Source organism: Cherax quadricarinatus, chromosome 72 (assembly GCF_038502225.1).
Source record: "Cherax quadricarinatus isolate ZL_2023a chromosome 72, ASM3850222v1, whole genome shotgun sequence".
Classification (NCBI taxonomy): domain Eukaryota; kingdom Metazoa; phylum Arthropoda; class Malacostraca; order Decapoda; family Parastacidae; genus Cherax; species Cherax quadricarinatus.
In genome coordinates, this window is record NC_091363.1 from 7,827,394 (window position 1) to 7,843,233 (window position 15,840).

General features: G+C 38.7%; 1 protein-coding gene across 1 annotated transcript in view; it reads right to left on the reverse strand.

Moving 5' to 3' along the window:
* The window catches only part of LOC128701320 (mucin-2-like), a 648,393-nt gene extending 641,428 nt beyond the window's left edge, over positions 1-6,965 (reverse strand). The window contains exon 1 of the mRNA XM_070100363.1: positions 6,661-6,965. The gene's annotated coding sequence lies outside the window, so the exon portion shown is untranslated. The remainder of the gene's footprint in view (positions 1-6,660) is intronic.
* Between the last annotated feature and the right edge of the window lie 8,875 nt (positions 6,966-15,840).

Below are 15,840 nucleotides of genomic sequence, written 5' to 3' on the forward strand. Positions count from 1 at the left end.
TAGATGGTTTGAGGAATACGGGAAAAGTAGTGGGGTGGATGGTGAGGTTCTTGGGAAGGTATGTGAGTATGTGCCGTGCAAACTGGGGAGGAGTGATCGGGAGGCACTGGGTGGGGTCATTGAGGAGGGGGAAATATGGAGAGCCCTTATGGACATGAGGAAGGGTAAGGCACCCGGGATCGATGGTTTACCTAGCGAATTTTATGTACAGCACTGGGGTCTGCTTAGGGGTTTCCTAGTAAGGTTAATGAATGCCATGAAAGACGGAGGTAAGATGGGAGAATCTCAGGCAACGGCGGTGGTGGTGTTGGTCCCAAAGGGTAAACAGCAGAGTACCCTTCGGGATTATCGAGCCATTTCATTGCTTTGTGCTGATTATAAATTATTTGCGAAAATTCTTGGGAATCGGCTTAAATGTGTTGTGGGGAGGGTCGTGTTTGAGTCTCAGTTTGGTTTACCTGGTAGGTCAATGAGCGTGGGCCACGGGATTATCAAGGGGTTCCTGGAGGACATGGAAAGGGAAAGAGGAGCGTTGGTGGCGTTGGATTGGCAAGGGGCTTATGATAGGGTGGAAAGAAAGGCTTTGAGGGATATTCTCCTACGACAGGGGTTTGGCGAAGAAATAGTGGGGTGGGTGGATACGCTGTACTCAAATGCGAAGGTAAGGGTGCAAATCAATGGGTGTGTGGGGGGGGGTGTCAACATGGAGCGGGGTCTTCGGCAGGGATGTCCTTTATCACAAATATTGTTTGCATGTGTTCAGGATCCCTTTTATAGGATGGTGGAGGATCGTCTAAGGCCGGGGGGGAGGGATGGTGAGCTGAAGCCGTGGCCTGGTTTGGTGGGCTATGTTGATGATACCACTATTTTGGCAAGTGAGGAGACACGGTTAGGACTTTTGGGGGAAGTTGTACACACTTTTGGGAGAGCTACTGGGATGAAGGTAAATCTGGAAAAGTCAATGATCATGGGGCTGGGAGAGTGGACAGAGAGATTCGAGTGGGGATGTGATGTTGTGCAGCAGAGGACCGGGAGTCTGAAAATCTGCGGTGTCATGTATGAGGCTGACCTGAGTGCTGCAAGGGTTAGCAATTCGAATAGGATGGTGGAACAGGTGCAGCGACGTTTGGGAATGCTGCGACCTCACCATTTAACCCTTAGGCAGCGTGTAATTGTCATCAATGTATTACTATATAGTAAAGTCTGGTTTGTTTCGGCTGTGATGCCGTTAACAGGAACGGCGATCACGAGTATTCTTAGAATGGTGTTCAAATTTTTGTGGGGTTCAGGGTGCAACTGGTTGCGAAGGGAGGTAGTGACATTGCCGGTATGTAGGGGAGGGTTGGGTTTGTTGGACTTGAGAAAGCGCGTGAAATGTGTGTTTATTAAGAGGGAAGTGATGAGTGCAGGTGGATGGAGGGAGGGTCAGCTAGATAAGGTACATGCTCACCTGAGAAAATGGTATGGAGGGGCGGAAATGAAGGAATGCGAGACAGTGTTACGCGCCTTAATGTTAGCCAGGGAACCAGGAAAAGTAAAGGTGGGAACGTTGTGTAAATTGTTAGAGAAACATGTAGTGGCGCCGGTTGAAGGGATCTACCCCATGTATGCATGGGATGTAATATGGCGAAGGTTTAGTACATTAAGGATACGACCTAGGGCGCGTGAGGTTATGTACCGTTTCCTGCATGGGATTTTGCCAACGGGAGCGATGCTCCGAGACAGGAGGGTTATTGAGGGTGGGGGGTGTGGCAGATGCAGTGGGGAAGAGACTGCGTATCATGTCGTCTATTTTTGTGAAGGTTTGGAGTGCATCAGGGTATGGATGCGTAAGGTAGTGGTGAGGGTGGGGGGCCAAGGTGTGGCGGTATTGCGAGCGTTGAGTCTTGATATGAGTGGTGTGGAGGAGAGTGTGGTAAGAGGTTTAGCATATGTCATCGTGGACTACATATATGTTTTATGGGGTATGAGGGGGAAGGTGGGTGGGGATGTGCTGAGAAGGACTTTGGCGGCGACGTTTTATCGAACTTTGTGTCGCAACAGAGACATTTTTGGGAAAAGGTGGGAAGAGTATTTTTCTGAAGGTTATAGAGGACTAACAATAGGGATTTTATTGGCGTTATAAGGGGCTTTAACTGCCGGGGTGAGTGGGTTGGTAAAAGGGGGGGGGGGGTTCAGGGGATTTCAACGGGCTCACCTCCTTGGGAATGCAGTGATGTGGTTGGGTGTGATTGGAGGTACTAGTGTGTGACCAGATGAGAGGTTGTGCAAGATAAGTTTTGCTTAGTGCCCTTGATGGGGAAGGTGTAAGGAGCAGATTAAATATATAACATGTATTAATGTATAACCTATAAATTATATAACATGTATATTTCTTTGGTAGCGTATTATGTTCCACTTACACTGGTATTGCAATTGAATTTGAATTTTCTTGAGAGGGTTTTCCTTTCACTATTTCCTTGAAGCACTGAGTTATTTTTGTTTTATTGTAACGTGGGCCAGCATCAGTTTTGGTAGTAATTACCTATTATTATTGTTCTTATTTAAGGTATTGTAATTTTGGTAGTCCTGTACCATTCATGGTTGTAAATAATGCTTCCTCAAGTGACATGTGACATAATAATCCTAAATTGAGGATAATTAATGTCATGATTATTCAGGTTGGTGATAGGGTTAGTTTTCAATGTGTATGTGTGAGTGGGGGGGGGATGATGGGTCACCTGTGTTGCAGCACAGGTTTCTTAATAAGGCATATTGTAGGTCTGGTGTATTTGTATGAGGGAGGTATTATGGGTGATTGTCATTAAGCTTGGAGCATTATTGTGTGGAGGTTGTAATTTTAGGAGTTTTCTTAATAGCCATTTTGTGGCCTTTGTTATTATAACTTTATTCCTTCTTAAATTGTGATATGTTATAAAAACTTGTATATAGTAGACTGGCAGATGTTGCCTGGATTGTTTTGTGTTTATATATTGATTTACTGATGTTGTCCTTGATCATTTTTTTGTATATGTACCTATTAATATCTGTACATGAAGTTTTTAAATAAAATATAAAAAAAAAAAGATAAAAACATCAGGAAATTAAAAAAAAACGCGAATAAGAAAAAAAAAGTACACAATGCGCAAGAGCTGCAGTAATTCCTAACGATAACTACAAAATGATATTTAGTAATTTTAAGCATACAAACAGAGGTACAAAAAACACAGGTAAGAGCAGCATGCCAAAGCCACTTATATGCATAGCATTACGGGCTGGCTTAAAATTAACTTAAGATTAACTAAGCAATGATGAAATCAGTGATAAAACATTATTGTAAACAGATAACTATAAAGCACAAATGAGTATTACAAAGACAGGTCATATGGTTGCTTGCATTGCTGTACATTCAGTTGAATGGAGTATTCTGTTAGGTAGTGTATTTAAAAAAATAATAAAGTTAGATTGGGTCCTAGGTTTAACATTTGTGTGATATAATTGTGAGTAACATATAGGATATACAATTTATAAGGTTGTTATTCAGTATTTATTTGGTTTTGAGTGAGTAAGTGATCTTTGAGAAGAGACTTGAATTTATAAACAGGTAGTGTTTCTTTTATATTTACAGGTAATGAATTCCAGATTTTAGGGCCTTTTATGTGCATTGAGTTTTTGCATAGCGTGAGATGGACACGAGGAACATCAAAGAGTGATCTGTGCCTTGTGTTATGGTCATGTGTTCTGTTGAGGTTGGCAAGGAGATGTTTAAGGGGAGGGTTAATATCAGAGTTAAGTGTTCTATGTATGTAATAGGTGCAATAATAAGTATGGATGTTTTGTATGGTGAGTAGGTTGAGTGTTTTGAATATTGGTGGAGTGTGTTGCCTGTAGTGAGAATTTGTTATCATTCTAACTGCAGCCTTTTGTTGGGTAATTAGTGGTCTGAGATGGTTAATTGTTGTTGAGCCCCATGCACAAATTCCATAGGTGAGATAGGGGTAAATAAGAGAGTGATAAAGGGCCAGGAGGGCTGACTGTGGAACATAGTACCGTATCTTCGATAGTATGCCTACAGTCTTGGAGATTTTCTTAGAAATTTGTTGTATATGTGTATGAAATTTGAGTCTATTATCGAGGTGGATTCCTAGGAATTTTCCCTCTGTTAGCTTTGTGATAGGTGATCCGTTTATTGTTATGTTAAGAGGTACATCTGTAGCTCTGTTACCAAACTGAATGAAGTAGGTTTTGTCAATGTTTAGTGTAAGTTTGTTAGTCCTCATCCAGGTAGATATTTTCTGTAATTCGGTGTTTACAGTATTGGCTAGCGTGACTGGGCTCGGGTGAGAGAAGACGTATGTAGTGTCATCTGCAAAAAGTGTGGGTTTGAGTAATTGCGAAGCATTTGGTAGGTCATTTATGTATAGGAGAAAGAGAAGAGGGCCAAGGACACTTCCCTGTGGGACACCAACTGTAATTGGTTGGTAGTTTACCTAATTAATCAACCTTGTCATTCTCCTGGAAGCCTATATGAGACGAAATGCACACAAGCTTAACTGTAATCCCTTTCTTAATAATTTGTGTATATCTGTACCTAGTTTCATACACAAGCATGCTACAATCAGGTCTCAGGTTATTTAGAGTGAGTAATGAGGAAAGAGAGTCGGTTACAATCACTGTGTGCAGTTCTAGTCTCCACAAGCTTGAGGGCAACAAGTATGATGAACAGTTCACTTCATAAGGTGAAAGCCCAGTTATTACCTATAATACACCTCTGTATTATAGTATCATCAGTCTGGTTTACAATAACAGTACTTCTCACCCTCCTACTGTCACAGTTAAGGGACCTTGCTATCAGGGTAGACAGTCTGTGATATATATATATATATAGTCCTCAGGTCATGTATATGTTTTAGAGAACTGAAGACCAGGATTGTGCATGATTTGTTCTTGTGAGGACAGATGGACATAATGATATCGAGAGTTGTTATCTGCCAGGGTGGAGGGAAATGTTATTCCTAACCGCATGTTGTCCAAACATTTTTGTGTGGCTGTTATGTGAAGCCATCTTGATTCACTCGTCCCATGAATTATAAGTTCTAGTGATTCTTGTTAGTGTTGGGTTATCATAGATTAAATAAGCAGTATCATATGTTTATACATAATTGTTATGGGCAACCTTCGTCTCAGTAGCAAGCATAAATATATGGCGGTTAATATTTAGTACAGCGTTCCAATTTAAGGCTCGCGATAATATAGTATGCGAAATTTCCAATTATTAAGTAGGGTTTAGTTTTTTTTAGTTTAATATGTTTATTATGCACCCCATACCCATCCTGTGTAGTGTTTGCAATGCAGATATTGATATTTTGGGCAAATGGAATAAAATCTTGTAAATTAAATCTAACTAAACAACCCAGTTTAACCTAACCTGATCTAGATTCTAGCCCGGTTACATTTGATCTGGTTACATTCTAGGCTCGGTTACATTTGGTTTAGTTACATTCTATGCTCGGTTATATTTGGTCTGGTTACATTCTAGGCTCGGTTACATGTGGTCTAGTTACATTCTAGGCTTTTACATTTGGTCTGGTTACATTCTAGGCTCGGTTACATTTGGTTTAGTTACATTCTAGGCTGTTATATTTGGTCTGGTTACATTCTAGGCTCGGTTACATGTGGTCTAGTTACATTCTAGGCTCTTACATTTGGTCTGGTTACTTTCTAGGCTCGGTTATATTTGGTCTGGTTACATTCTAGGCTCTGTTATATTTGGTCTGGTTACATTCTAGGCTCGGTTATATTTGGTCTGGTTACATTCTAGGCTCTGTTATATTTGGTCTGGTTACATTCTAGGCTCGGTTATATTTGGTCTGGTTACATTCTAGGCTCGGTTATATTTGGTCTGGTTACATTCTAGGCTCGGTTACATTTGGTTTAGTTACATTCTAGGCTCGGTTACATTTTGTCTGGTTACCAGGAAAAGGCTTTCTTCCATCAAATTATAGCTAGTTCCACCACACAACTCGTTCTATATTACAAAATTCACGTAATAAAAGACGGAACTCTACACTAAATATTAACCAATATGGCAGTACCAACACTGTGGTAATGAAAACAACACATAATTACATTAAAAATATTTTTACTATGAGACACGTCGTTCATCACTGGTGGCTTCTCTTTAGGAGTGAGACACAATAAAATTATATAAACAAATAAAATAAAATAAAACTGGCGTAAGTGTGCATACATGTGTTTCTAAGCAGGATACACAAGTGTTATATGTTTGTATTATTATTATTATAATCAAGGGGAAGCGCTAAACGTGGAGGATTATACAGCGCCTGGGGGGGGGATGTGGAAGGCATTCAGGCTTAATTCGGGGAACTGGAGCACAGATCCAATTTCCTAAATCAAGAGCCCCTCACCAACATCAAGGAACCTTCCTTGAGGGGTATATGTTTGTAGCTTCTCAGAGAAGGCTTTCTCAATATATCTCCTGGAAGTGATGAAGGAAAGAATAAATCGACAACCCATAAATGTATCCCCTTCCAAGGAATTAAAATAAAATATATTTTTTTTTTATGTTTGTGTTCGGCTATCTAGGGCGAGTGATGAATATAGTGACAATTAAAATGTTAGTGGCGCATTTCTTGCTCTGATATCCTGGGTTCAACTCACCTTGGACTGTTCTCTGAAGGGCTGTGCTTCAGTTCCTAGTGTTGGACCCCGTTTCCGTTCTTCCTGGTATGGCTGGGTTATATTGTACTGGTCTACTCTGCACGCCATCTTGGTCATCACTTCTGCTTTGTTGGAGGTTCCTGAGCATCAGTGTAATTAAGTCAGCACGAGTGAAACGTTCGTTATGTTTCCTTACACCTGCTGCCCCTCTTCACCAGTCAGTAGGTACCTGGTTCCTAGTAAGCTGTTGTGGGAAGAAGATTAAAGGATTCCAGTGCAAATAAGACCGTCATTTTCCTTTCACGGAACGCACTGACTTCCCTGGGTCATCCTGGGTGGTAACACTTCAGGCTAAAAATCCGAAATCTTATATTGTTCTCCCTCTCGATACCATGGGATAATAATAATAATAATAATAATAATAATAATAATAATAATAATAATAATAATAATAATAATAATAATAATTTGATTTTGACATGATACATGGTTGTACAATATAATAGTTGGGTGTTCATGCCAAAAGCTCCTTTGTACGCAGAGCTTTTCAGGCAAACTTAAAATTAAGTTAAGATTAATAAGGGAATAACAGTTCATATGGTCATTAGATGATTTACAATGAGTAACAATGAGTATTCTATTAGTTAATGCTTTATGGTTTTAATAAGTCTAGCAGAGTAGCTCATTATAGAATAATTACAGTTTTGATATAATTTATAAAAAGTTCAGTATTACAACTTAGAACAAGTTAAAACAATTTACAATATGAAGTATTACAATTTAATACATTTTAAAACAATGAGATTGAAACACTTACAAGTTTGAAGTAATGCGTAATTGGTTAAGCAATCATCAGCAATATACAATAATGAAACTGAAATAATTTTAAATTCGAAGTAAATTATTAAATATTTTAGCTGTATGAAGCCTTCAACCAGCATATTTTCACGCCAACACAGATAAACGTTCAGATTTAAACGTTTCACGTTTTTTGTTCCTGGGCCGCCTTCTTGTCAGAAGTATCGCAGACTAAATTAATGGCTTACAGACTACTTAATACTAGAGAAATTGATCATAGTTTGTTTAAGTTGAACATTTGTTTTTATTTACAGCAGACAGTAAGTTAACTCTACAATCTGGGGATATTACATTGGGACAATTTGGAAGTATTTTGTAGGTTGTGTATATCAATAGTAAATATTTAAGTTATATTTTTGAAATATAATATTGAGTTTTAGTGAAAGTAGTTTACAGTATGAGAATGATACAATATGATGTAAGGTAGTATAGTTTTGTGCAGGTATTTATACTACAATGTAGTAGTATTAAGTTATGTATGAACTTTGGGTATTTAAATTTTGAAGATTTAGGTAATTGAGAGATCTTTTATCAGTTACAAATTTCTCCCATTCTCTCTGAGACGCTTGTCCTCGTCTTATTTTGGCCGCTGGACACATTACAGGAGGAACACCTTCCATCGGCTCCAATTTCCGGCTCTAGGGATTTTTACCAGTTTTGGTGGGAAGCCGGTTGCTGAATTTACGTGAGGGTGGTGACCCACTCTGCTGTAGCTGGACAAGGAAGGGGCAAGTCACTCTGTCTGACTTTTTTGGGTTATCCCAGGTTCTCTACACATATGCTGCTATGTATGATAATTCTATGTAACTGTATTTGTGTATACCTGAATAAACTTACTTACTTACACCTGGTCTACTAAGCAACTTCTTAATTTCTGTTACTACTTGCAAAATGAACTCCTGCTCCCTCTTCTTTTATCTGTATTACAATCTAAGTAACTTGCTGCATCTTCACAATCATTATTCAGTAACTCCACAAAACTAAAGTCATTGAACCAGTTGAATTTAAATGATATGAAATTTTTATTTAAGTGATCCTTTGTCATAAGCTTTCTCTTTTATTGTATTTATAATTATAGTTAACTGCGCAACAAGTCCTACATAATAGTCTATATCTACATGTTCACAAACATATAAGCTTTACCATTAGTTGCCTAAAATGTATTGCATAACTAATACCTATATTTTGTGCCTACTGTTCAACTGAAGTTTTTGTGCGGCTCCAAAACATAAATAATTATTAATACTCTTATTATTATTATTGTTGTTGTTGTTGTTGTTGTTGTTGTTGTACGGCTCCAAAAAATAAACTTATTATTATTATTATTATTATTATTATTATTATTATTATTATTATTATTATTATTATTATTATTCTATATCTACATATTAACAGTCTATATCTAAATCTCAAGTAACATTTAAGCATTAGCATTAGTTTCTTTTAAATCATCGACACCATGCCTAACCCTTCTAGGGTAGGGTAGGTGCCTGAGCCCGAGCCTTTAGCTCATAAGACTGTCATTCCCATTTGCCCCCTTGGGGTGGGGATGGCAGACCAGAGAGGCCTAGCTTGTGGCTAGGCCTGGGGACAGTTGGTCCCAAAGATGAGGAGGTACTTGTGCCTCCTCCCATGGGAGACTTAGGTCTCAGACACTCCCTAAAGAGGGAGCCAAGGCCGGGCCACCACTTGGAAAAGGCCCGGGCCGGGAGAATACCGGCTAATCTTTAACTAACTAACTAACTAAATTCTTTTAAATGCATTGCATATTAGCAGCTTTTTTGTGTGTCTACTGTTTTATTACATGCAAACAACATTATTTGAACTTCATAAAGAAATAAAGTTGTATTGGAAATGATCAAAACTATAATTCGTCTCTATCAAACTTACTGAAGCCACATAACATGAACTAATAGAATATTAAGTTTTCTTGTCATCGCTGTAACTCACCCAGTGACCATTTGTACAGTTATTACACTGATATTGCTTGATATTCATATTCATATATTTTATTTGGACATGATACATAGTTGTACAAGGAATTATAATAGTTGGGTGAACATGCCAAAAACCCCTTGTATGCAGAGCATTATGGACAGGCTTAAAATTAACAAGCAATGATAGATTCACTGGTAAAAGTTACCGTAAACAATTTACAATATGAAGTGCAATTGAGTATTTGAAACAATGAAATTTGAACATTTCGATATTGAAACATTATAGTTGTACAAATATGTCTCATTATAGTGTATAACAAACAAGATGATCAATTTACATATATGTTGTCTTGAAGTTTTAAGATTTAAGTAATTGGGAGAATTATTGGTAATGTTAAATACCGAGTGTTGACTATTTAGTCTTGGGCGAATAAGTGGTTTTTTAAAAGAGTCTTAAATTGATTTTCAGGCCTGGTTTCTTTAGTATGTTCTGTAATGAATTCCAGATTTTGGGGCCCTTTATGTGCATAGAGCTTTTACACAGTGTGATATGGATACGGGGTACATCAAAAAGAGATGTGTCTTGTGTTATGGTTGTGTGTCCTGTTAAGGTTGGTGAGAAGTTTGAGTGGAGGGCTTATGTTTGCGTGTATTGTTCTATGTATGTAGTAGGCATATGAATAAGTGTGGATGTTCTTTATGGTGAGCAAATTTAGACTTTTGAATGGAGGTGGAGTATGCTGTCGCGAGTGGGAATTTGTTATCAATCTGACTGCAGCCTTATGCTGGGTTATTAGTGGTCTTAGGTGATTTAATGTTGTTGATCCCCATGCACAAATTCCATATGCGAGATAAGGGTAGATGCGTGAATGATACAGGGCAAAGAGAGCTGATTGTGGAATATAGTACCGTATCCTTGATAGTATGCCTACTGTCTTAGAGATTTTCTTGGAAATTTGTTTTATATGTGTGTCTGGAATTTGAGGCTACTGTCTAGGTGGATTCCTAGGAATTTTCCCTCTGTGGGTCTTGTGATGGGTGATCCATTTAGTGTTATGTTAAGTGGAACATTTGCAACTCTGGTTCCAAACTGAATGAAATAGGTTTTGTCAGTATTTAGGGTAAGTTTATTCGTCATCATCCAGGTAAATATTTTCTGCAATTCAGCATTGACAGTGTTGGCGAGTATGGCTGGGTTTGGGTATGAGAAGACGTATGTAGTGTCATCTGCAAATAATATGGGTTTGAGTAACTGTGATGCATTCGGTAGGTCATTGATGTAGATGAGAAAGAGGAGTGGTCCTAGGACACTTCCCTGTGGGACTCCTACTGTGATTGGTTGTGTGGAAAAGTTTGCACCATTTGCGTATACGTATTGGCTTCTGTTACGAAGGTATGACTTCAGGTAGTTGAGGGAGTGACCTCTTATACCATAGTGTGTTAATTTAGTGTGCAGCAATTCATGGTCGACTGTATCAAAAGCTTTACGTAAGTCAATTAAAATTCCCAGTGGGACTTCTTTCTTCTCGAGAGCGGTATATATTAGCTCTAGCGTGTGTATAATAGCATCATTTATGCTTTTATTATTCCTGAATCCAAACTGACAGGGGTTTAGTATGTTGTTTGAGATGAGGTAGAAATAGATCCGTCTATGAATTAATTTTTCAAAGATTTTGGAGAGTAGTGGTAAGTTAGATATTGGTCTATAGTTATTCAAGTCAGGTTATTGTGGATCGGGGTATTCCTCGCTATTTTGAGAACTGCTGGGAAGGTGGAGGATTCAATGGATTTGTTAAAGTGTTGCAATAATTGGTGACAGTACTTGTGAAGCTTTTTTGTACATAAAAGTTGGCAAGTTGTTTATGCCTCCTGCCTCGCTCTTAAGGGTGTCGATGAACAAGACCTCTGTTGGGTTGGTTGGAGCTAGGAACAGTGTATGCGGGTAGGTGCCTGTGAGGTAGTCTGATGGACGGGTGTTTGAGCTTGGGATTTTGCTTGCTAGATTCTTTCCTATGGTGGAGAAAACATTGAGTCTGTTTGCTGTTTCATTTGGTGAGAGTAGGGGTTCGTCTGATTTTGTTAATTTGATTGTTTTGTTTTTGGAAATCCTTTTAGTTCCTAGAATTTCAGATAGGGTTTTCCAGGTCTTTTTTTTTATGTCACCTTTGATGTTATGTAATCTGTTTTCATAATACAATTAATTTTTTTAGACCTTCTTATCAGGGTGGTAAGGGCTAACGAGTAACGTTTAGTCTGGTCTGCTGCTTTACACAGCATTGGAAAATAAAGAATATCCACTAGGAATTTTTATTGACCTAAGAAAAGCTTTTGACACAGTAGACCACGACATCCTACTCCACAAACTTGACCATTACGGTATAAGAGGCCATGCGCTTGCTTATTTCAAATCTTACCTTACTAATAGGTATCAGTACGTCACCATTAAAGACACAGCATCAGCAACACGGCCACTTGATACTGGAGTTCCGCAGGGAAGTGTCCTTGGTCCCCTGCTCTTCCTCATATACATCAATGATCTTCCAAACGTATCCCAACACCTGAAACCCATTCTCTTTGCTGACGACACGACTTATGTCATCTCTCACCCTAATCTTGCCACACTCAACACCATTGTTAACGAGGAGCTGATCAAAATATCGACTTGGATGACAGCCAATAAACTTACGCTTAACTACTATATTATGTTTGGTAGCAGAGCAGGAGATGCACAAATTAACATTAAGATCGACAACACTCTAATTACCAGACATAATGAGGGCAAATTCCTAGGCCTATACCTTGACAACAACCTGAATTTCAGCACCCATATCCAACACATAACCAAAAAAGTATCCAAAACGGTTGGGATCCTCTCCAAGATACGATACTACGTGCCGCAAAATGCCCTTCTCACACTATACCACTCACTTATTTATCCATACCTCACCTATGCTATTTGTGCTTGGGGATCAACTGCAGCAACACACCTAAAGCCAATAATAACCCAACAAAAAGCTGCAGTAAGAATAATCACTAAATCCCATCCCTGGCAACACCCCTCCCCCACTCTTCATAGATCTAAACTTACTCCCTGTTCAGTACATCCACACTTTCTACTGTGCAATCTACATCTACAGGACCTTAAACTCCAATATCAACCTTGACCTAAAACGTTTTCTTGATAGTTGTGACAGAACCCACAGGCATATCACCAGACACAAACATCTCTACGACATTCCCCGTGTCCGACTAAACCTTTACAAAAAATCAATGTATGTCAAAGGCCCTAAAATCTGGAACACCCTACCTGAGAACTCTAGAACTGCAGACACATTCATCACCTTCAAAACTACCATTAGAAAACATCTTATCTCCCTGATACACCCCATCAACTAACTACACGAATACCACCTGGTGGTTCACACTTACACTCACTCACCCATTTGACCATAAACAGAAATATTAATCCCAATCTTAAAATAATGAATCCTATGATACTCCAATACTGAAACTATGTACTGTGCCAAAACAAAAGCATTCACATTGCTAAACTCACAAACTAGTATTTAGTCACTTAGCCATAATACCAACTTACCTCATAATTTGTAATATTTATTTATTTATTTATTTATTTATTAACAATTTGAGCACACATACAGAGGTACAAAAAAATACAGATAAGAGCAGCATGCCAAAGCCACTTATACTATGCATAGCATTACGGGCTGGCTTAAAATTAACTTAAGATTAACTAAGCAATGATGAAATCAGTGATAAAACATTAATGTAAACAGATTACTATAAAGCACAAGTGAGTATTACAAAGACAAGTCATATTACCTGGACCTGGAGTTTACCTGGAGAGAGTTTCGGGGGTCAACGCCCCCGCGGCCCGGTCTGTGACCAGGCCTCCTGGTGGATCAGCGCCTGATCAACCAGGCTGTTGCTGCTGGCTGCACGCAAACCAACGTACGAGCCACAGCCCGGCTGATCAGGAACTGACTTTAGGTGCTTGTCCAGTGCCAGCTTGAAGACTGCCAGGGGTCTGTTGGTAATCCCCCTTATGTGTGCTGGGAGGCAGTTGAACAGTCTCGGGCCCCTGACACTTATTGTATGGTCTCTTAACGTGCTAGTGACACCCCTGCTTTTCATTGGGGGGATGGTGCATCGTCTGCCAAGTCTTTTGCTTTCGTAGTGAGTGATTTTCGTGTGCAAGTTCGGTACTAGTCCCTCTAGGATTTTCCAGGTGTATATAATCATGTATCTCTCCCTCCTGCGTTCCAGGGAATACAGGTTTAGAAACCTCAAGCGCTCCCAGTAATTGAGGTGTTTTATCTCCGTTATGCGCGCCGTGAAAGTTCTCTGTACATTTTCTAGGTCGGCAATTTCACCTGCCTTGAAAGGTGCTGTTAGAGTGCAGCAATATTCCAGCCTAGATAGAACAAGTGACCTGAAGAGTGTCATCATGGGCTTGGCCTCCCTAGTTTTGAAGGTTCTCATTATCCATCCTGTCATTTTTCTAGCAGATGCGATTGATACAATGTTATGGTCCTTGAAGGTGAGATCCTCCGACATAATCACTCCCAGGTCTTTGACGTTGGTGTTTCGCTCTATTTCGTGGCCAGAATTTGATGGTTGCATGCATTGTTGTACATTCAGTCGTATGGAGTATTCTGTTAGGTAGTGTATTTAAAAAATAATAAAGTTAGATTGGGTTTTAGGTTTAACATTTATGTGATATAATTGTGAGAAACATTTAAGATATACAATTTATAAGGTTCAGTTATTCAGTATTTATTTGGTTTTGGGTGAGTAAGTGATCTTTGAGAAGAGACTTGAATTTATAAACAGGTAGTGTTTCTTTTATATTTACAGGTAATGAATTCCAGATTTTAGGGCCTTTTATGTGCATTGAGTTTTTGCATAGCGTGAGATGGACACGAGGAACATCAAAGAGTGATCTGTGCCTTGTGTTATGGTCATGTGTTCTGTTGAGGTTGGCAAGGAGATGTTTGAGGGGAGGGTTAATATCAGAGTTAAGTGTTCTATGTATGTAATAGGTGCAGTAATAAGTATGGATGTTTTGTATGGTGAGTAGGTTTAGTGTATTGAATATTGGTGGAGTGTGCTGCCTGTAGTGAGAATTTGTTATTCTTAAAATAAAGAATTAAACTAAGTCTACCCGAAATGCCTAGCCATGCTAGGTGCTCTAGTGGTACACTCTGTAATCATTATTTAACTACATGTAAACCATACAATAACCAAATTCTGTAAATTCAACATTGTAATCCTTATAGAGAATAAACTTTGAATTTGAATTTGAAAAAAAAAATTGACCCATTCTGTACTGTTTTTCATATTTGTGCTTTGTGTTAATGGATTTGAGGATGGTGGGTGTTAGCCAGGGACTATTTAGTCTCTTTGCTGTAAGCTGTTTAGTTTTTTAGGGCAATGCTTGTTATAGAAGTAGTGGGTTATTTTTATAAAATTGTTAATACATCATTAGTGTCTGTATATGTTTCAAGCTCATTATGCTGCTATAAAGTTATTTACAGTTGTTTCGTTATGCAGTCTGAAGGTAACTTTAGTAGTGTCTTGGGGCAATTTACCTAGGTTGGTTATGAGAAAGGTAGGGTAGTGGTCTGTGTTATCTGTGATTATGCCTGATTTAAAAGGGGATATGGTGTTAGTCCAGATGTGGTCCAATAAAGAGATACTATTCTGAGAGATTCTTGTAGGTTTTGCTCATAGTGTTTGTGAATTCAGTTATTTGTGGGTCCTGGTCATGTAGTAGATTTATGTTGAAATCCCCTGTCAGTACTAGGTGGTCTTTGTTCATATGTGCATCACTTATCAATTCCCTAATTTTTCACTAAGTGGTAAATGTTTGACTGTGGTACTCTATAGATGTTTGTGTCTGTGAGGTTTTTTTGCAGGTCTTTTAATTTAAATTTAGCTATAATATATTCACCATGCTCATCCCTTGTGCAAGAATTATTGATACAGTCAAGTCGATTTGAGTAGTATAAAGCTGTTCCACCTCATTGCTGGTCTGTCCTACAGTTGTGTATAGCTGTGTATCCAGAAATGGCATAGACATCTGTAGTGCCAGGTTTTAGCCAAGTTTCTGTGAGTGTGATGATTGACATACTGGAATTAAGGGAACTGAGTAATGCTGTGAGGTCATCGTATGTTTGCTCAAGGATCTGACATTGTAATTAAAGATGGTTATGTTATTGTTAGCTCTGAGTAATGTCTTAGCTTGGTCTGCAGTGTAATAATTACAGTTGCTGTCTGATTCGTGTAAGTCATTTAATAAAAGGTTAAAATCTGGATCAATGTTTGTAATCATAAGAATGAGAGTGACTCTACAACTAGGCTTTTG